The sequence below is a fragment of the Netta rufina genome, assembly GCF_964035555.1.
Source record: "Netta rufina genome assembly, chromosome: 1".
NCBI lineage: Eukaryota > Metazoa > Chordata > Aves > Anseriformes > Anatidae > Netta > Netta rufina.
In genome coordinates, this window is record NC_140123.1 from 83527647 (window position 1) to 83548567 (window position 20921).

The window sequence follows — 20921 nt, forward strand, 5'->3', positions numbered from 1 at the left end:
AGACTAAGCGTTGTTCTGAGGGATACGTTCCTCCCGAAATCTAATGGAAGTTGAAATCTTTCGACTTTCCCGCTTTTTCAGCTCATTTTGTGTAGTACCGGGGTACGAGCCATTAAACCCTCGTTTGGTGAAATGCACTCTTACGAGCAAAGCTATGGAAGCAAGAGGCGTAGGTGACAGGTCTTCGGAATCCATCTTCGTGCTTGTTCTTACACTGAAGGTTCAATGTCTGATGAACTTCTTATAACGCCTTAATCTTTTTTCAGCAAGGTGGCTACCTACTGTCTAAAAAAAAAGAAAAAAAAAACAGACACAAAAAACACAGGCTCTGCCTGGAGCCATCTTCTCCCTCCATCCTCCACCCCTCCTCACCGCTGTGCCCCGCTCCTCATCCCACTGCTCCTTGCAGGGCCGGTGCTGACTCGCGTTGGGGATGAAGGCTCGTGGATGCCGAAACAGGTTTCCCCACTGCTCCCTTAATGCAAAAGCCCGGCTAAATTAACCTGCACGCATGCCATCCCCGATGGCAGAGCTGTGCGGGCTGTCCCTGCCCTCCTCACCCAGCTGAGACGGGAGGAGCTGGGGCGTGGAGGTGGCGGCTGCCAGCCAGGGATGTCCGGGACACGCAGTCCAATGCATCGATACCTTAGGGAAATGCTCGCTCACCCACTCCTAGTCTTGGTGTATTACGTGGCCAGACTTGCATTGGGCAACCCTTCCTAATAAGAAGCTGTCGCTCTGAGCTGCCCGCAGTCTGCTTTTTGTTTTGTGTTCTCCATCGACCTGGTGTTGCTCAGCGGCTCATCGTGAGGCCGTGTGTCGAGTACCAGAGGTATTCAGGGCACGGGGGAATAAAAGCACCTACTTCTGGCCGCTGTGAGGAAGAGACAGGAGCAGTCACCGCTTCCCCTTGCTCCCGCAGCCTGCCAAACCCTACCCTCCTCTCCGATTTACTTATAGCTGTGAAAGTCTCGCTGCTCCGCTGCCAGACCCTGCTGAAGACTTGCCAACTTGGTTAGGTGTCCACTGCTCGCATGGGTGACATCTCCCTCGCCAGGCAAAGGCAGGCACCCGGTGGGTGCCGGGGGACAGAAGAGCCCGGATGGTGATGGAAGAGTTCTTTGAAAGCCTTAATTGCGAGCCAAAAGGCTGCCTCACTCTCATTAGGAAAATAAACCAGCTAACAGGTCACCGTGGTTCACTGCCTTATTAAAGGTAGTAATTAAAATTAAATTGTATATGATTACCAAGAAACAATATGTTAACAATTAGGACAGGGAGAGGACTGATCCAGGTGTGGATGTCTGGACGCCAATCAGCAATAAGTCAACAGAGTGGTTCGGGGCAAGGAATCAGCCCCCAGCGAGCACTAAATGCACAACACGCATACACCAATACGAATACACACCAAAAGCTTCACACTAGGTGGAAAAACATTTTATTTATTTATTTATTTATTGGTTTCTTTTAAATGCTGATGCAGATAAAGGAAGAGTTCCAGTATTTTTTTTCTTTTCTAAAAGTAGCAGAGGTGTTTTCTATCAGGTGAAGCGGGGGATGTTTTCTCTGGACCTGTGGCAATCAAGACTGCAATTTATTCCTGTAGGCAACACGCATTTTACAGTCACAGAATCGTATACTCATACAATAGCCCGGGTTGGAAGGGACCCACAAGGACCATCGAACCCAGCTCGACGCCTTGTGCACAAAGCGGTTCAGGGGCCATGTAGCACGTAGGCGTCTGTAATATTTGTGATATTTACTGGAATTCCAGAGAAGCTCCACAAATCCTGCCGTGGTAGGGAAGGCAGCTCTGTCCGTGCCCTCTGCAGGACAGCAGTGTGACAGAAGCCTCTTCTCCGCCCCATGCAGCCCAGAAGCGAGGCCCGGCCCCAGGCTGCGCGCTGGAAGCCCTCAGCCCTCAGGCAGCCCTCAGTCTGGGGGTTAGGAACCCCTCCCGAAACACTTTGAAGACAGAAATTTGGCGTCAGCTGTGGTTCAGCTGTTGATTTAGGCTGAGTTAAACCAGCACCGTGGAGCTAAGAGTGGGATGTTGTGACCCTCAGGACAGGCAGCTTCTCCAGCCAGCCTCCCAGGGCGGTGTTTTCCTCTGCTTGCCCCGTGCTCGGGGGCTGGCCTGTCTGGGCCACTGCACTGAGGTGCCAAATGCCCCCATGCTGGTGCCTGACTGGGCATCCTGGAAGCTAGTTTGAGAAGGCAAGTGCTTGAAATTAGGTTTTTGACTGAAAAAAATGTAGCGTCAGTAATTAATAAACACTATAAGCAGATTGAAAATGGACCAAACACCAAAAGAAGTCATCAGAGAGCACCAGCGCTGATGAGGGCGTTGCCTGCAGGGACCATGGGCTTCTTCATGTATTAGGAAATGTAGAGCCACACAAAGTGCTCATTTTCAGATTTTTCAACCAAAGTCTACCGTGCTGGTTGGAAGCTCAGAGAACAACCTACATGTCTGGTGGCACGGGACTGCTGGGTGCTGTGCAGGACCCAGAGGCGGCACGGTGGCCAGGAGCTAGACCTCCTCCCACTGCATGTGGAGCATACGGCAGCGCAGCCACACACTCCAGTCATGTTTCTTACTCACATCTGAGTCCTCAAAAGATGAGTCCTTTGAAAAAGGTAGGGATGAAGTGACACTTAGATGGCATGCAAAAGATGAGATAACAGGCCTCATTTTTCTCTTGCACTGGCATGAATCAAGATCTTTGTTAAAGCTGATCCTGTCAAAGTAGCTTTAAGAAAACTGGGACACATTATGTCTGACATAGCCCAGGAAAGCAAGGAATGTGAGGATTACATCCATCAGAAATGATGAATCATTCCCAGCAAGTACTCACAGGTATGGGAGCTGGGGTGTTACAGCAGGTCAAATGATTGGCAGAGGCAGAAAGAGTGAAGAGGAAAGAAATACTTGAACCTGAGGAAATTTATGTACACATAATATTTTTACCATACTTTAAAACATAATTATGGTATTATGAATATCATTTTGCATATCTATCATGGATGTGCTAACAGAGTACTTTTCCTTAGCTGTCAGCCAGCCTCTGCCAAGGAGCAGTTTGAACTCTTTGTGGCCACTTGGAGCAATGCTGATACTCGACCAGACCCACTGAGCCCCCTTTCAGCAGTGCCCAAAGCTGGCACCTCACCAGGCACTTCAACAGTATCACAATAAAGCTGACACGTACATGGGAAATACATACACCTACGTGGCCCTTCAACAGACCTTTGCATCACCCAACGTATACCTCGTAAATAGGCACCAGCAATCTCGTGCAGTCTCACCCACAAAGGCGGACCCAAACCTGCCCCATAACGTGGGTGTGAAACGCCTGCTGCGGCGTGGCCAGCAAGCAGGATCCCCGCTTGGCCATGGTCCTGCTCATCGCAATGGCTGTGCCAGGTGGTGGGCCCTCCTGATGGCCACTTGTGGGGAAAAAAACTAGCTGGATCCCCTGCTCTGGCCTGGGAGGATGGCTACAGGGCTGGCACAAAGACTGGAAGAATTAGAAAGCTGAAGGGCAACCCCTTGTTTCACTCTATGTCCCTTTTGCCATTGAGAGCTTCTGAAATGACCTGCAGGCAAATTAATGCAATGCTAGGATCTACTTGGGCACCCACCGGGGTAAGGGAGATTTCCTTCCTGCTGCAGGCAAACAAGGAGACAGTGGCTTGGGAGGGGAAATCAGCAATTAGGCACCAGCTGCACTGCATTTCCCGGCAGAGAAACCTCCCTCAGCTCTCCAGAGAGGGGACGGACTTAACTCTCTGCCTCTGCATAAATACACACAAGAGGCAGAAGCTAAGAGATGTCCCTTAGAGCATATGCACTCTCATGAAACACATCAGTGTTGGAGGTTAAAAAATTTAAAAAAAAAAAAAAAAAAAAAAAAGCAAGTTGTGTCTGTTCAGGGTGTCACAGAGGTTACTTGAAAGAAAATTAAACTAACTTAGTCTTGACACTGAAACATAAAAACAGTTTTGGATTAGACAGGAGCTTCTTAGATGTAAGATTCAAGTGCCTAAGAATAGCATTTTTTTCCTCTTTTTTTTTTTTTTTTTTTTTTGAAGATCCTACACTGAGCAGTAATGCATATGACAGGTACCATATAGCTAGTCCTAAAGGCTCTACCTACCTTAACCAGCAGGTTGGATTGCTACAAGTGGACCTGTAAAGGAAAAAGGTCAGTGCTGAGAGTGCAGTGTCCACCCTGTACTCACTTTAATGGGTTTTGTACGTTTCAGCCTGGATGCCCATCAGTGTCACCCCTAGTCTTTGCCTTCCAGGTTTGCTTTTCCGTGGCAGGCCTCAGCTCTGGTGCTGCAAAAGCAGCTGCAGGTACCAGGCAAAGTGCTGGACTCGCTGCAAAAGCCCTTGCCCAGCCCGCAGAGCCGGGGACATCTCTCCTGCCCCTGAAACCTCACAAAGAGGGGAATCCAGAGCCACATGCTGTGCAGTGTGCCAGCAATCCCTAGGCACGCACGTGGGGCTTTTCTTCTCCCATCGCAGGCTTAAGTAAATTCTTGTATCCAAATCCTCATCAGACCCGACCATGCTTAGCTCGTTAGCACTAAGAGGCTTGTGAGCCCTTAATTGGTGATCCCTTTAGGGGGACCAGCAGTGGTAAATGCTTAGTGACTGTGCCTGGGAGAGGATGTTCCTTGTAGGAAGAGAGCTGATGTCCTGCAGCCGTGTGTGGTGTGACTGCTTGCAGCCTGGCCCTGAGTGAGCTGTCTCTGGGAAACGTGGCTTGGAAGAGCTGAATGTGTGGCAGAGCTGTGGCCTCGTGGTAAAGGAGGCTGTGCCACTGCGGTGGGGTCTGCCCAGAGGGGACCCCCCTGATATAGGAGCCCCGATGGCTCTGGAAAGCAGCTCTGATGGGAGGCTGAACAGCTTCGTGGTTTTTTTTTTTTTTTGGGGGAGGGGGTCCTGCAGCTTCCCTGAGCCTCAGGAGTCCTGTTCCCTGTTAGTGCTGCTTGGGTCAAGGGACAGGCAGAAATCACCAGGGGCAGTTTTCTTCTGATTTTTTCAGTTTGCCTGGCCCTGGCCCAAGCTGAGCTAAGCCCTGGTGACTGACCAGATGATGACACAACTGAGCTTTCCGAGGAGTGCTCAACTCTTCTTCCCTTCCCACCACTGCGTGAAGTTTCTCGCTGCAGGGATGAGGTCTGAACACCAAGCCAACCAACCAGACCCCCTCTCCTCACCCCAATACTTTGCAATCTCTGGGGAAAGGTGTTGAGGAGCGACCCCAAACAAGCCCAGGGTCCAGCACTCCCAGCAGACGTTCCCCCAGAAGCTGGTGGTGCTCCCGCTGTGGGAAGCGCCTCCTCACCCAGCCCTGCCTGAGGCACTGCCCCCAGATCACACCCAGGGGCTGCTCTCAGGGCAAAAAAAAACACAAAACCAACACCTTTATTGAAAGAGAGGAATCGCCTGAAGAAATCATCGCCCAGGCTGGGCTCGGGCCCCGTCCCCCCAGCGGCGGCAGGGCTGTGGCACCCAGGGACACGGGCACGGCTGCAGCGGCGCTGGGGGGCCCCCTGCCCGCAGAGCTGGCAGGAGCAGCTCCTGCTCCTGCTCCTGCTCCTCCTGCTGCTGCTGCCGGAGCCCTTCCCTGCCTCCAGCACGGTGCCAGCCCACCCCGGGCACTTCTGCCTCTGGCCCAGGTCCCTGTCCCCCAGCGTCCCCCCCCCCGGCCCGGGGAGGCCCCATCGCTAGGTGGCAATGCCGGGCAGCCATCTCCTCACACGGCGCCCCCGGCCGGCAGGCAGGCAGGGAGGGAGGGAGGGAGGTGGCAGCTCGGCCTCAGGTTGCAGCAGGGGAGGTTGAGGCTGGCAATGAGGAGACATTTCTGCTCAGGAAGGGCAGTCAGGCACTGGGACGGGTTGCCCAGGGAGGTGGTGGGGTCACCGTCCCTGGGGGTGGTCAAGGAGAGGTTGGACGTGGTGCTTGGGGACATGGGTTAGTGGGTGACACTGGCAGTGCGGTGATGGCTGGACCAGGTGATCCTGGGGGTCTTTTTCCACCTTAATGAGTCCATGATCCTACGATCACCGATTCACTATCAAGGGATGTTGGTTCATGCAAAGCGCGGGAGATTATGCATAGTCTCCATCATGCAGACAAATGCGTTCGTCGCAGCTAATGTTGTTACAGCAAGTGCTAAAGGAATTAATGATTCGCCTCTTAATTTCCTCTTCTCCTACTCTTTTCAGCTTTCTTTTGCTTTAATAAACTGGTCTGGAGCCAACTGCAACATCAGGTCGGTAATGACTCCAAGCACCGTTTATGCTGCTATCGTGGCAATTTAAATTGTCACTTTCTATTAAAAGGTCTAACTCCAAGTGGTTTTAGCTGAAAGCATCGGCACTGACAGTGCAATTAAATAAAGAAACTCTTTTCTTGGGATGTCAGTGCAAACACATTTTAAATAAGGGTTCAGAAACACCTTGCTAATTTTAACTACAGTATAGCTTTCTAGTGAAGAATAATACCTGATTCAGGGATTTTTTTTTCCATGCCGTGTGACAGTTTTCATTGTTGTGTTAAGAGACTTAAAGGAATGATCAGCCAAAGGAGTCCATCCATCTTTGAAAACCTCTTATCTCCACCATAAAAATGGGCAGTGTTGCATAAGCAGAAGCCGTAATTTCTCAGCATGTACCCATGAAAAGACATTCATCCTGTTCCTGAAGGACTCTGATTTGCCTGCCTCAAGACAGCTTGTAAGAACTGTTCGCTTTATTGCGTGTTCATACAGATCTTTGTCTGCACCTATACAGGCTACCGTTCAGAAATGTGCTATGCATGGTTCACTTCATGTGTCTCACATTCTGTTTATCTACGTATTTTAAGTCCTTTATAAAGTATTTTTGCAGGAGAAGAGACTCCATCCATGTTGTAGATCAAACATGAAAATTACATCCAGTTCCTAAACTACTTTAAACAAAAACAAAAACAAAAAACACACCACCACCAACAACAAAAACACTCCTTGTAAGCTCTGTGCAGTACCTCTATTTAGTGCCTGTGCCATGCTGGCCAGGCATCTTCTCCTTCCGCACCTGTCCAGTCTCACAATCATCTTCCTATACCTCTGGCCCTTTCCTCCTGTGCTAGGCACAGGCTGGCACTCCTTCAGCAAACACCTCTTCCTGATCTTCAACTCCACCATGCACGTTATTCTTCTTATCTTTTGGAGTCAAATAAAATCCTTTGGCTGCAAGAGGAAAGAACATACTTCTATTTCATGTTTAAAAAGGGCTTAACATCATAAATGAACTAACTAGTACGAATAGTTTAAATCTCATCGCAAAAATATGTTGCTCAACTTAGTTGATTTTTTCTTACTCCTATGGTAGGGGCAACCTGACAGCACGACCTTTTATTTTAAAACAATTATTAGACTTCAGACAGAGTAATAACTGTAATCTTTGGTGTCTGTGCCTTAAATGAGAAGTTGAAGAATATTTGAACAGCTCTAATGGTTTGGGTTTTGTTTTAAAAGTTTTAGAGCTTCTCCAGTACATCACAGTGTACCTTATGTTATGACCACTGTGGTTTCTCTGAAGTGTGTTAGATGTGCTAGAAATAACTGACTCATAACATTTAAGCCCTCTCTGTCCCATTCTCAGGTGCTACAGCTATTGATCTGAAGGACACAGAGACACATCTTGAGCTAAGCACCTGATGATGGTTGTGGGTATGATTTTCAGGTCTACACAATTGCTTTTCTAACTACAAAGCACTCTATATCCTACAAGTTTGCTGCAAAGAAAAAATGCAGCACTAGAGATTGATTTATGGCTGACCCTTACAAAAATGATATGCAAGGGAATAGGATCAAAAGTAATATTCTGTACAGAACTGTGAATATTGGTTTGCTCCCTTTGTTTTTAAGAAGGGGAGAACAAGGAGGCAAACACACTGGTATTCTGAGGACAAATGAAATAAAGGTACTGCATAGTTATAGAACAAGGGAATCCAGGGCACACGTGGTTAGGTTTTACTTAACAATTTTGTCATCACAAAAGCTGCACATTTGTTAAAATGAAAACTTCTCATGGGAACAAGCCAGTTTTTCAGCTTCAATGTAGCTCTCTCTTTGTGCAAAGCTTGCGTGCAGCCTCTCCCCACTTGTCTTCTACCTAATTTTTCTGTCCTCAGCTTTGCTTTCAAAGACGTTCATTTTCTAAAGCTTGAAAAAAAAATATATAACAACTTTTTTTTTTTTTTTTTTTTTTAATAACAGAAGGTTTTTATGAGACAGAGAGAAACATTTATTGTCCAGGTTTAATTTTGGATTAGAGAAGAAAGAGATCTTAGAAATGTGATTAGACAGAAGTACTCTTCAAGGACAAAGAGTATATGCAGTACGGGCATGGGTGTGTGAAATGCCAACATGCATAGCTAGGGGAAGGAAAATGAGAGAAATGTGAAAAGAAAAGTTAGCTACCCTCCTCATTCTGTAAACGTGCGCATAGGACTGAAACCAGGAGGCACAGAGTGATAACACAGTATGGCAATGCAGAGCACCCCCTTTGGCAACACCCACATAGATTAAGGCATTTCCCCATCACTGGTGAACTTCATCAAGGCCCTGTGTGGGCTGAGGGGAACTCTTGTTTTCACAGGGATGGTAGCAAGCAAGAACTTGGCCTGGGTTTCCCAGGGAGATCTGCTGTGTGGCACTACCTTGCTAGTGAGGACTCCTCCGTGCCTGTTTCTTGGGCTTCACTGTGGTTAGGCACAGCGAGAGCCTCCCCTCTCTGTGTTCTCAGAAGAGCCCCAGCGCCTCTCCTCCAGCAAAAAGTAGGAGAGGACCCTGGTGCTGGGCCCTCGGAGCTGGGTGCCTCGTGTGCGTGTGTGCATGTGAGCAAGCCATGGATGGCAGGATGCCAGATTCCCTGTTTCCGTGCCCCCTGTGGTCAAGGACAATGAGCACCATCCACCGCGATGATGATGATGGATCGCCGTGACGAGCCATAATTGCCATGACGAGGGTGATGGCTACCCCTGGTGGGAGGCAGCCCGGCTCTGCCTGCATGCGTTCGGTGGCCGCCATGTAGTGGGGCCTGGGTGTGGCGCTGCCTTTGTCCCACCTCCAGGGCAGAAATGTCCCCTTCGCTCTGCCTTGGCCTCGTGGCGCGGTGTTTCCTTCAGCTGAGGGGCCGTGGTTGGCCCACTTCACACTGCCCATGTGGTCCTCAAAGCCCGACAGGCTGGGCACATGTGTGAGCAAGTCCCTCCCTGATCTGCTGGGTGCATGCAGACACATTTCTCCTCAGCCACTGGGGCAGGAGCAGCCCCATGTGGAGCTGGCACAGCGCTAGCCCTGGTTTTGAGCCTCGCCGCTCCTTACAGGATGTCTTTCATTTTGAGACTTTACCCAGGTTGTGCAACCTATAGGCAATATTTGTTCACGCGTCCTTAACGCAGGGAAACAATGCTCCCAAAGAAGTAGATAGGCTCGGTTGTACAATTAATGGCTTTATGATGATTTTGTCAGAGCAGCCCTGATTGCAGGGAGTGGTTCCATCCCGTAATACCAAAGGGACCTGCCAAAGTTAAACCGAGCTAATAGGATATGCAAGCTGAAGGTGCCTCCTTTTCCCACCCAGCCCTCCACCAGGACCTGGCTGGGAGGAAGAAGGGCCACGTTTAAACGGGGTCATTCAGCTCCCTTCTTCCTCTTCTCACCCTCCATGTGGAAACGTCCCACAGCTCAGCCAATTCATTTTCCCAGCTCATTCTCAAACATAAATCAGTTGCCTTAACAACATTTATTTCAGCTGACGACCAAAAAGAAAGCATTTGCAAGGTAGATGGAAAGGATAATGTTCAGTCTCTCATTCCTAAGCATATCTATAGCTATTTTACCCTTTTTTTTTTTTTTTTTTCTCCCCTCTGGTGGGGCAGCTGTCCCTGTGCTCTCCAAAGCAATGCTAGCCTGGGTGTTTGGGACTGCTGGCTCTCACTGTGCTGGCCCCGGCCGTGCAAAGGGCCCTTCCCTCAGCTCCTCTGTCATCTTTCAGATCACATAAGCAGCTTAACCACTCATTTCCTTGCAGCTGGCAGGGGCACCCCAGCCTTCCTCAGCCCTTCCTTCCTTCCTTCCTTGGTTGTGGCTGCTGTGCCCCAGTGCTGGGGCTCTCCCCTCCCTGCCAGGCGTGCAGGCCGCCAGCTGGCCTGGCTCCTGGCCCTGCTACCCTTAAAAGCTTCGCTTCACCCTAAGGGTAACTCCTAACAGAAACCTCCTCAGACCTCACGAAGCAGCATCAGCACTGCTGACACATTTCAGGTCTGCCTCGTCCTTCCGTCTCCTCTCTTCTCTACAGGATACCATTAGGGTCTCCCTCCTTTTTTAGGTTTCCCTTCCCCTCTGAAAGCCTTTCAGGGAACAGAGTGGTGTAAAGGTTCACTCTGCCTTAGACCTCTGGGTGTGCATTGCAGGACATGGACAAGGAGAGGCTGAGAGGGCTGGGGCTGTTCAGCCCGGGGAAGGGAAGGCTCCAGGGGAATCTTCTCCCAGTAAGTAAATACCCAATGGCTAAAGAGGAGTAAGGAGGATGGAGCCAGCCCCTTCCCAGTGGTGCCCTGTGACAGGATGAGAGGCAATGGGCACAAAATTAAACACAGGAAATTTCATTTTAACTTAGGGAGATTTTTTTTTTTTTTTTCTGTGAGGGTGGTCAGACACTGGAGCAGGTTGCCCAGCAAGGCTGTGGAGTGTCCATCTGTGGAGACCTTCAAAACCCATCTGGACACAGCCCTTGAGCAACCTGCTCTTGCTGACCTTGCTCTGAGCAGGGGTTGGACTGGGCACTCTCCAGAGGAGCCCTCTCACCTCTGCCATCCTGCAGCTCTGTCTGACCCATGGTGACAGCTTGGTGTTTCCCTAAAACAACGTCTCTTGCTGGTTTATGGGTGAAAGGAGTGGATGGAGAACAGGATGGAGCACAGCTGAGATACAGATGTTCTCCATGGGCATGCAGAGGCAGTGAGTTGCCCAGGCAAGGGCACATCTTTAAGCTCCTGAACTGGGCATTGCCTTTGCTGCGTCGTGGCTTACCAGAGATGCCCTTCAGCTGGCTCCACACCGTTGCATATCGGTCAGTAACTTTCCAGTGGGATAGAAACAGCTCCCACAAAGGCTGCTACAGGCAGTAGGAACTGCAGGCAGCAAGCAAATAACAGCGAGGAGACAGCCCTTCTTCCAGCGCTGCAAGAACCAGAAGCACATTAATGCATTTGGGAACCGTACTGAGTGTGTAACAACGCCGTGCTTTATGTCTATTTTTAAACACCAGAGGCATTGTACCTGACTTTTAAACAGGGAACAGGTTTATCAAATGTTGGAAAATTTTTCCCAAGAATCATTAAAAGCATATTTTTGATTTGAATATATTTTCTTCAGTATTCAGTGTTAAGCTGTTAGAAGACTGGTTCACAGAATTATGAGCTTAAAAGACATATATATATATATATATAGCCTTTAATGTATAGATCACATGTACAATATTTTTTACTAATAAAAATGTCTTTAAAATGGAATTTCATTTTGAGCAAAAGCTGAGATTATTGCAGAAAATTAGACCAAAAAAAAACCAAAACAACTAAGTGTTATGAAGTTTCCATACTTTCTTGAGAGAGAACGATTTCACTGAATTAGTTTTACTGACACTGATGTTCTCAGCCATGGTAAATACCATACAAATGTTGTCAAATGTTTATATAAATTATTTTCAGACCACGCAATCATGTCTGCCCTGCAGAAATCTGACCCTAAGTATTACCTGTCAGCCAGACAAGAGAACCATTTTCTGTTGTGAGACTTGAACATCTCCTCCCCAAAAAATACCCAGCTCAGCATCCGGGTGGAACTCGCTCAGCTTCCACTTACAAAGTCACAAGGAACTGCTGGGGAGTAAAGGCTGGAGAGACTGGAGGCTGACAAGGACAGAGGAAAGAAACAAAGGGCATGAGATAACTTATTCTCTGAAAATTATTGCGTGGGAATGACGTTTCTGAAACAGGACAGGTACCACATTATGCAGCTGTCAGCAAGGCTGACAGAGATGCTGGGGGAGCTGCGATTGTTGCTCTGTGAAGGTGCTGGTCAGCCAGACAAATGCTAGGAAAGAGGAAGGAAACTGGTGGCAAGAGGAGATAATACAGGACGCAAGTGGAGGTAAGACAGAAGGAGGTCATTGGGAACGTAAGCAGTGTCTGAAAATAGTTAGAATTCATCAAACTCAAGAGAAGGACATAAGGAAAGGTTTCAGTAGTGGCCAGCTCATAGAGTGTTACAAATACTTCTGCCTTTTAAGCCTACCTGCAGTTAAAAAGCTGCCTAAGGTTGCTGTGTTTGAGCCATAAATTCTCCTGGGGAAGCAAATATATCTATTAAAATGTCACCAGCACACTGCTGTCTCAGATGTGAAGCCTCCTCACATTTGAAAGCTTTCCTGTATTTTTTCCTATCTTCCTCAGTTGGGCTAATAACATTCATTATCTGTCCCTACTAACCTTGCCTCACTAGCATGCAAAACATCTGGTTTTCTTCCTCTTTCCTTTGTATCATTTTTTTTTTTAGTGATCTTTTCATAATGATTTTTCCCCCTCAGGAATTCTGGTAGCAACATCGGAATATATTTATTGCATGTCCTGAAGTGAGATGATGAAAGGCAAGAGGGATATGTAACAGCTGTCTTGAAAATGGTTCAAGAAACAAACCCGAAGCATGAAGCAGTGCTATTTCTAGATGCTCTAGAGCATCTCCCTCCTTCCTGGAGCAGATGTTGATGAAATTCACCTTGCTGGGGTGTGTGCATTTACACTGATGGGTTTGTCTGGGAGAATCAGAGAATAATGCCTTGGGACAGGCATTAAAAATGGCTTTGCTGATACGAAAACAAGCTGGACATCTGCTGCTGCAGCTATCCTCAGTCAAGCAGAATGCCATGGAAATCAGTTTGCTAACTGCAGAGTAGCCTGAAAGCAGGAAAACTTTGGAGAGATGTGACCGGTCTTCCACTGCCCCTCGGCTGCTGGCCCTGAGCCCCAAGCCAGTCATACAGCCCTGAGGTCCCAGCCCTTGCTGGGAGCACGGCAGGCATCTCTCCTCCTGCTCCTTGGCCCCAGCCTTCCTGTTCCACCCTTGCTGAGGTGAATAACCACGTTCATACCATCTCAGGGGGTGCTGCACCATGTGGGGGTGATGTCCTCCTCGTAGGTTAGGAGCTTGTCCTTGGCCACCTGATGCCACATCACTGAGACATCTGCCATTTATTTTTTTTCCCCAACAGGTCAGATGCAGACATTCTGGAAATGCAGGAGTACCAAAACTCCGCCATTTGGAGCGGGAGTTTCTGTCATAGCTGGAAAGGTTTAGCCATGAATTCCCAAGCTGCCTGCTGGCAGATATTACTGCTTCCTTGTGGAAAGACTCCGAGTTTCACCCAGCTGGACAGGTGCTGGAAGCCCTTCTGAGTTAAGCCAGTTGTGATGTCCTGAAAGTCCCGCTTGGCTCTGCACATTGGAGCCTTTATTCACAGCCACTCAGGAGCCTGAGTCTCAAGTCAGGATGACCACGGCGTGCATCTGTATGTGTTCACAATGAAAGGGGATGACAAATGGACATTTTGGACTAAGTGGGATGAAAGTGTACAAGGAGTGGAAGAAACCTGCCTTAAGATAAAATCCGGATATGTAGATATTAGAGGACAATACTCATTACAGCTATTCCACTTCAAATAGTTTTTCATTTCTAGCAGTCTTCTCTGGTTTCCTGAATGCATCATCTTCCACACCCGTGAATCACGAGCGTTAAGTCTGTCAGGAGTATGTCAGTGCTGCTTAGGCAGAACTGCATTAGAAAGTGGCATTTTTGTAGCATATTTATTTAAAGCATCAGGAACAAAAAGACGGCTTAGATTTCAGGGAAAGGTTTGAGAGGACAGAAGCACACAGAAACTGAAACTTCTCTCTCTCTATATATATATGCTCACTACAACCATACAATTTCTGCTAAGGCTGGCATGAATCAATCTATTCTTTCAGTTATTTGGTGGTGACTTTTTGTATTAGTTCAGACTCCATTTAGCTCTTTGGACAGTCACAGGTTTCTTGCTGTAACCCCTGAGAGCCGCTAAGAAACATAGTCGCTGTGCTTCATTATGTTAAAGAAATGGGCTGATCTGAACCCATCTTTTGGCTACTTACAAATACCAGAGAACGCACAAATGTGGTGTCTCCCTCTCTCTGTAACTGAGGCCTTTAACCCTGTACTTTGGAATAAATCATAGCAGTCTGCCCAACAAATCTAAATATTTGAATTTGGCGACTGCTTTTTAAAGAACTATTGAAAGACAATAAATTTACAAATATCTGCAGTGTCAAAGGAATTCACCTGCCTGCTAGTTTGGCGATCAAGAAGTATTTTAAAGTTTCCTGTCCTTTTGCAAAGCATTGCAGACATCAGCTGAGGAAGCCTCCCTCTGCTCTGCTCTTTAGATAAGTACAGTTTTGCCATCACACAGACTGAGACTTAGACTGGTTGTTTGACTTAGGATAAAGAAGTCCTTGGCAAAACCAAAAAGCCACCATAGCTACCACAAAATCTCCTTCATTGTATTCACGAGACCCATATTTATGTCTAAATGCAGATGCATTTAATGAATCAAAACATTTGGACTTATTTCCTGCCTGCAAGGTTTTACACTGCCCAACCCTCTGTTCCTAAAGACAGATTACTTGTAGTGCTCAACACGGTGGTGGCTCTCCTGTTTTGTATGTTGGGGAGATCTCAGCTGAGGTTTTTATTTACAGCTCTTTGTGTGTGTGTGTGCAAGCCCATTAGTGCAAACGATGTTTAAGAGACAATATCATTAAGCAAACCAACCAACAAACAAGAACAGTACAGGTTATTCATTATCAAGGCAATACCAGTAAGATGTGAATATTTTCCTGTCATACACTGGAAAACACAAAAATTGGCCATCCCCTCCTATGCACCAAGTCCATACAGTGGAACCCCTCACATGTTGCGACAACTCGTTGCACATGGTAAAAATCTTGTAGTGGTACACTGAAGAAAGCTACAGGGTCTTTTCCAAATTGGTGTTTTGTGTGTGTTTTCTGTTCTGTAGAAGCACAAAGAGTTGGCAAGATCCTGGAGAGGATGGACCATCCGTCCTCAAGACAGGAGATGTCCCTGGGCGTTTGTCCAGCACACAGAGATCAGAGGTGCAGACACCGTTTGCACAAAGAAGAAAGAGGGCTGTGCTGCAGATGTCTACACAGCTTCTCACCCCATGCTTGCTAACAATTTCATAGTTTTTTTCTAGTTTTCCAGGACCTCTGAATGGTTTCACATCTTCTCAAACCATCCAGTTGTTCCTGTTGAGTTGTTTTATTTTTATTTTTTAACTGAAGCCTAAGTTCCAGTTCTCGTCTGGAGACAGTAAATCTTTCAACTATTACAAATGTGTGCCTAATGTTTATTTGACTGGTTTTACTTTTCCTTTCCAGACAAGCCGTGTTCCAGACAGTCTTGCATCTCTACCAAAATCTCCCCCGCTGCTCCTGTTGGCTCAGTTTGTGTATGAACTGCAAGACAAAAATTCAAAACTGAATGCCATTTGAAACAGAGAATCATAGAACATCCCAAGTTGGAAGGGACCCACAGGGATCATCGAGTCCAACTCCTGGGTCCCCAAAGGACCACCCAAAAACTCAGACCATGTGTCCGAGAGCATGGTCCAAACGCTTCATGTCTGTGCTCTCCTTTTACCTTCAGCGTTCAGTGCAAACTCAGACGTTGCCTATGTGGTTCCAATGCTTTTAAAACCACGGACTTCCCTTGCTTGTAGGGACAGTTGTAAAGTTGAGGTAGCTTTCAAAAAACATCAAACTGAAAACAGCATTATTCTGACTTATGAGCTCATCTCCAACACTACTTGGAAACCAACAAGGTTCTTCATTCTGGAGGAGGGATAAACAGACACTATAAACACTCAACATAATTTCCCTAACATTTACTTGTAACATTTCCTACAAACCGAGCTTCAGAATGTCACAGGCTGTGCTTATATAAAGGTAAAAAGTGAAGCTTCGGGATGTAGCACTGATTTTGTACGTACGCTGTCCAGGCTCTTGCTTGTGTTTAGGCTATTGGCACAGGCAGTCTCCCTGACAGTGGCTGACGTTTTGCATTCATACATGTGCATTTGTTTCTCCTTGTTTTCTGGTGTGTGGTCTGCTTGTTACAGAAGTCAACACACCTCTAATTTTCAAGGCTGCTCTGTCTTGTTTCCTTTATTATTATATTACAATTTTGGTGTTGTGTGTATGCTTTTTTTTTTCTTTTTTTTTTTTTTCCCCCTCCCAGTAATAGCAATACAGAAGGAGCAAAAACCATTTCTGTCATGTTACAACCTGTGGGAAGAAATGCATGACCTATCTTGCCCAGCACCTGACTGGTACGGTAAAAGCAGACTTAGTCATTAACTGCAGCGCGCCTGATGACGTCTTCCAGTCGGAATAACATTGCTGCCTTCCAAAGAGACCCCTACTTTCCCCTCCAGGAAGCAGCTGTAAAACATGAACTTGAGCATAGCTGTGTTGACGCTACACAACCTGTTCCATAAAGAGATCCTTAGCTTTTGTTGAGGTCTGCTGTCCCGAATCAAGTGGAAAAGCAGAAACTTTAATAAACAGGAAATAAATAAACCAAATTGTGTGCATTTTGAAGCATTGCACTTTGATTTCCATCACTTTTACCTTTTTTTTTTTTTTTTAATTTATTTTAAAGGGTTTCAAAATGTTTGAGATTTCAAAATTTGTTTTTGAACAGCAGGTACAGAACAGTTCATGCAGGAAGTGTCCAGTCAAAATATTTCCACATAATCCAAGGTTAAAAAATAGTTTCCCATCAAGAAATCGTTTAATAATTGCACCTCCTAAGCTTCAGTTCAGACAATATGACATTTTTGACACACAAAAAAGTAAATCTCAAAATTCTTGTCAGCTCTCATCTAGAATTTGGGAATCATAAATCAAGACTGTGAAGGAGAAAATCTACAGAAACTTACCCTAGTGAAAGAACTTCTTAATCCTCGTCTATTCTCTTTGATGCTGAAGGTCCGAGAGGTTTGTCTTTACCCATCACTGCCCTTGGACACATACGGGATGCTCACAAAGTGGCACTTACTTGGTCCTTAAGACGTACTTGTCTTACTGCTCATCAACACTCCTTTGGAGAAAAACCTCTCCCAGTGCTGAAAAGCTCTGCAATCAAATATATGTACTTTATCACAGCAACGGCAGAGAAAATGCACTCCCTGCCTCCATTCTGCCTCAGGATGCTGATTGTTGGCTACCCGCCCTCACCGCCAATTTAGGGTCCTAATTTTATAAGGTTCTTTCAGCTCTTTGTTCTACTGTGAAGTGCTGTGAATTTCCTTTCTCTTGTTCTACCACCAAATCCAGTGGCTCATAAGTTACCTAAAAAAGGTAAGACACGGCGATAATTACTTATATCTGGGTAAAAGTGTAGCAACATATTACAAAAATAAGGGTTTGATTGCGCATCTTTGTATTTCTCACATACATTGACTGCCAGAAACCGATTTGCTATTTTGCAAGTGAGACAAAATAAAACTCTTGTTTAGCTTCACCTCTAATGAAAGCCCCTCTCTTTCCTCTTTCACTGCTTCTGTATTGGTGTAGAATAAAAGTCTTTGTCTAAGCTTTCCTATTAAAAGCACAGATGTAAAGCTTCTGGCACACCTGATATATATATATATATATATATATATATATATATATATATATATTTTTTTTTTTTTAATGTGTAAATCTGTCCATCTGAATAGGCAGGACAATTGTGATTTTGTTTTGTTATCCCGATTTATTTCACTGTAGTCGCTGTACTTCTTGATTTTTACAGTTGCTGCCAGGAGCCAAATAACAAGCAAATCCCATTATTAATTTATGTAACGGTGATAGAGGTCTTATCTCACATTAATGAGCCACCCCTTCTAAAATTGCCAACTTATTACTGGCAGGAGGTGAAAAGTTGACAGCTTTATAGTGGATGAGGGTAAGTTACATTTAAGCTCAACTGCAGAGTATGCTGTAGCTGAGAAATCGGGTTTAATTTCATTACTAGACTTGTCCAGGCTTTTGGAAGCTGGGAAATTTTAGCTGACGTATCTTGGCTTGTTGGGCATCCAAACTTGGGAGAAATCCGATGCACAGTCCTATGGCACTAAAAATTATCGATTTATTTTTCTAATGCACACTTTTCTTATTAGCTTGAACTCAGATGAACATAATTTGTCCCCCAGAAAAGGTCTTGGAGTGCGCTGATGACAGTGACGTCTGCTAGATTTCCCTACTACCAAAATACCCTATCCTATCCTACATATCCTATGCAGTGGAGCTTGGAGCTTGTCCTTTGAGAGCATGTGGGACCTCCTGCTGGTCATTTCATGAGCCAGGACACCTGCGTACAGGCTTGGCCCACCAATACCTGACGGGGAGAAGCACAGCTAGCATCAGGCACCGCGCACTGAGAGGGCAGCGATCACAGCAGTGTGCTCAGCTCAGGGGAGCGGAGAGAATGCAGTTATTCCTGTGAGGCGGGTGAAAGCGAAAGCCATCATCAAAAGGGAGGAAAGATAAACATCTGGGCCGACCTTTGAAAGAAGAGCAGGCTGGTAGCAGCCAGGGGGCATGTTCCTTAAGGAAGAAATCTGAGCAGTACGGTGCTTGGAAGGGCGCTGAGCCATAGAGCACTTGAAAGCCCCCAGTAAACAGGCATGGGGAGCTGCACTCACAGGTGGTTTTTATCTCTTGATGCATCTAAATGGACAGGTGACTGGTCTATAAATGCCTCTCTACTGCTGAAAGTAAGATTGTCTTTTTTTTTTGGTGGCAAATGCCATGTATTAAACTAAAGGGTTAAACTAAAAGGTGGACTAGTGGAGCAGGGAGAGAAATGTAGTTCAGCTCCAGGGGATTTGAAGGGTTTTGCATTGGTCTCAAGGCTCAGCATTTGCCTTAGAGGCCAGTGCTGAGAGGGCACTGATGAAGCACGGGGGCTAAGGAAGTGTGCACAGAGCAGCAGACCTCTGGCTATGGGAGCTGAGGCATCATGGTGTGCTCTTCAGTCCAATTTATTAAATTTAAGGTCTGTCAGGCAAGTCTTTTTCCTAAGAAAGAGCCCAGAACATGAAGAAGAGATGATGTTTGACCCAAACACGGCAAATGGTGTTTCTAACAAGAAGAAATTACGGAAGATACATGGTTTTTAGACTCTATCCTGTGTTGGAGACACCAGCAGAAGAGAGGAGGATGGATCTTTCACAGTAGCAGTTGATTAATCCTTAACCTTTATATTTACAGCAGTTACATCTCTATAGGTTCATGAGGGGAAATTCTCCAATGCCACTTTCAGTGTATGCTGCAGTAGTTGTTCCAAACTGGTGTTGCTGAATAACTGAAACATGACAGTCATATCCAGAATTGTTACCATATGAATTCTTCAAGGAACTGTGAAGTCAAAGCAGACTCTGGGTTTCTTCTGAATACAATAAAGTAGCCATGAGTCCTGTCACTCCCATACGCCATGTGTGAGTTTCCTTAATAAAAGCATTGACAAACCTGCCTCGCTCAAAGAAAGGATTCCCAGGAGAAGAATTGTTATTTTTAGCTTTCAGGGAATGAGAGAAGCTGGCAACTAAAATAGCAGCAGATGGGAATCCTGTTGTCTCTGCTCAGGGAGAACCTTCAAAGACCTTCAGCCATCTCAGCAAAGGCTAACTTGAGCTCCCAGTCACATTTCAGACTGTGATAAGCCTCAAACATTTGGATTAAAAATAAAATCGAGAAAACTAGGGAGAAAAAGTATGGTGCGTTAAGGGTTACTAATGGGTATTTCCCCCTCCACTAGCAACTGTCTCTGCAGGATGAGCAAATGGGCTTCTGAACAGAGAATGTGCTGGAGCTGTGCTTCACAAATATTGCCTGCATCTTTTCGGCATCTGGACGGCAGAAGATATTCGTGCTGTTGGATGCTCTGGCAAGCCCGTGAAGGCTGAGCAGATACCACACTCCAGCAGCCAGCCGCTGCTGCAGCCTGCCTGGTGAAACGATGAGGCACGCTTCAGTGCAGTGAAAATGAGAGCGATGGTAGGGAGGACTCGCAGTAAATCGTCCTGCCCTGAAGGCAAGCCCCGCTGACAGCAACAGAGGAGGCTGTCGGTAGCCTCGTCTGTCTGGCTCCCCAGCCTGCTGCAGTGGAAGGGCTCTGCCTTGTTTGGATCGAGTGCCTGCTGGCGTTTAGCCGCTGAGCAGGGCATTTCCTTGCATCCTAGTGCCCTTCCTGTGAAGCCTCCGGGAATCCTCCAAGATGGCAGGGCTTGCCACAGGGGTCTGTGGCGCCTATCAATGTCCCGAAGTCCTAAAGTTCCTAAATGTCCTGAGTTCCTCAATTCCACCCCCCATGCACTTTGTTCAAGCTCCCTGAATACTACCCTGACAAAGGGGGGCCTCTGTGCGTGGTTGGACCTCCATTTGAGGTTGGACTGGGTGATCTTGGAGGTCTCTTCCAACCGGGATGATTCTGTGATTCCATGCTTTAAGTGTTTTGTGTGCTTGGTCCCATGTCCAGCAGTCCCTAGCTTCCCCTTGCACTTGCAACCACACTGTCATTTCTGAGGACTGCCCACAGCGTCTCCAAGCTCCCCACCCTGAGCGGCAGCAGCTGAGCATGGTGTATGCAGCTGGAGCTGTTCTCCTGAACCCTACCCCCGCAGGGCACCCAGCCCGCCCCGCTGAAGGGGGGTGCCCGGCGGGGAGGCACCGTGAGGCGGCGGGAGGCCGGGCC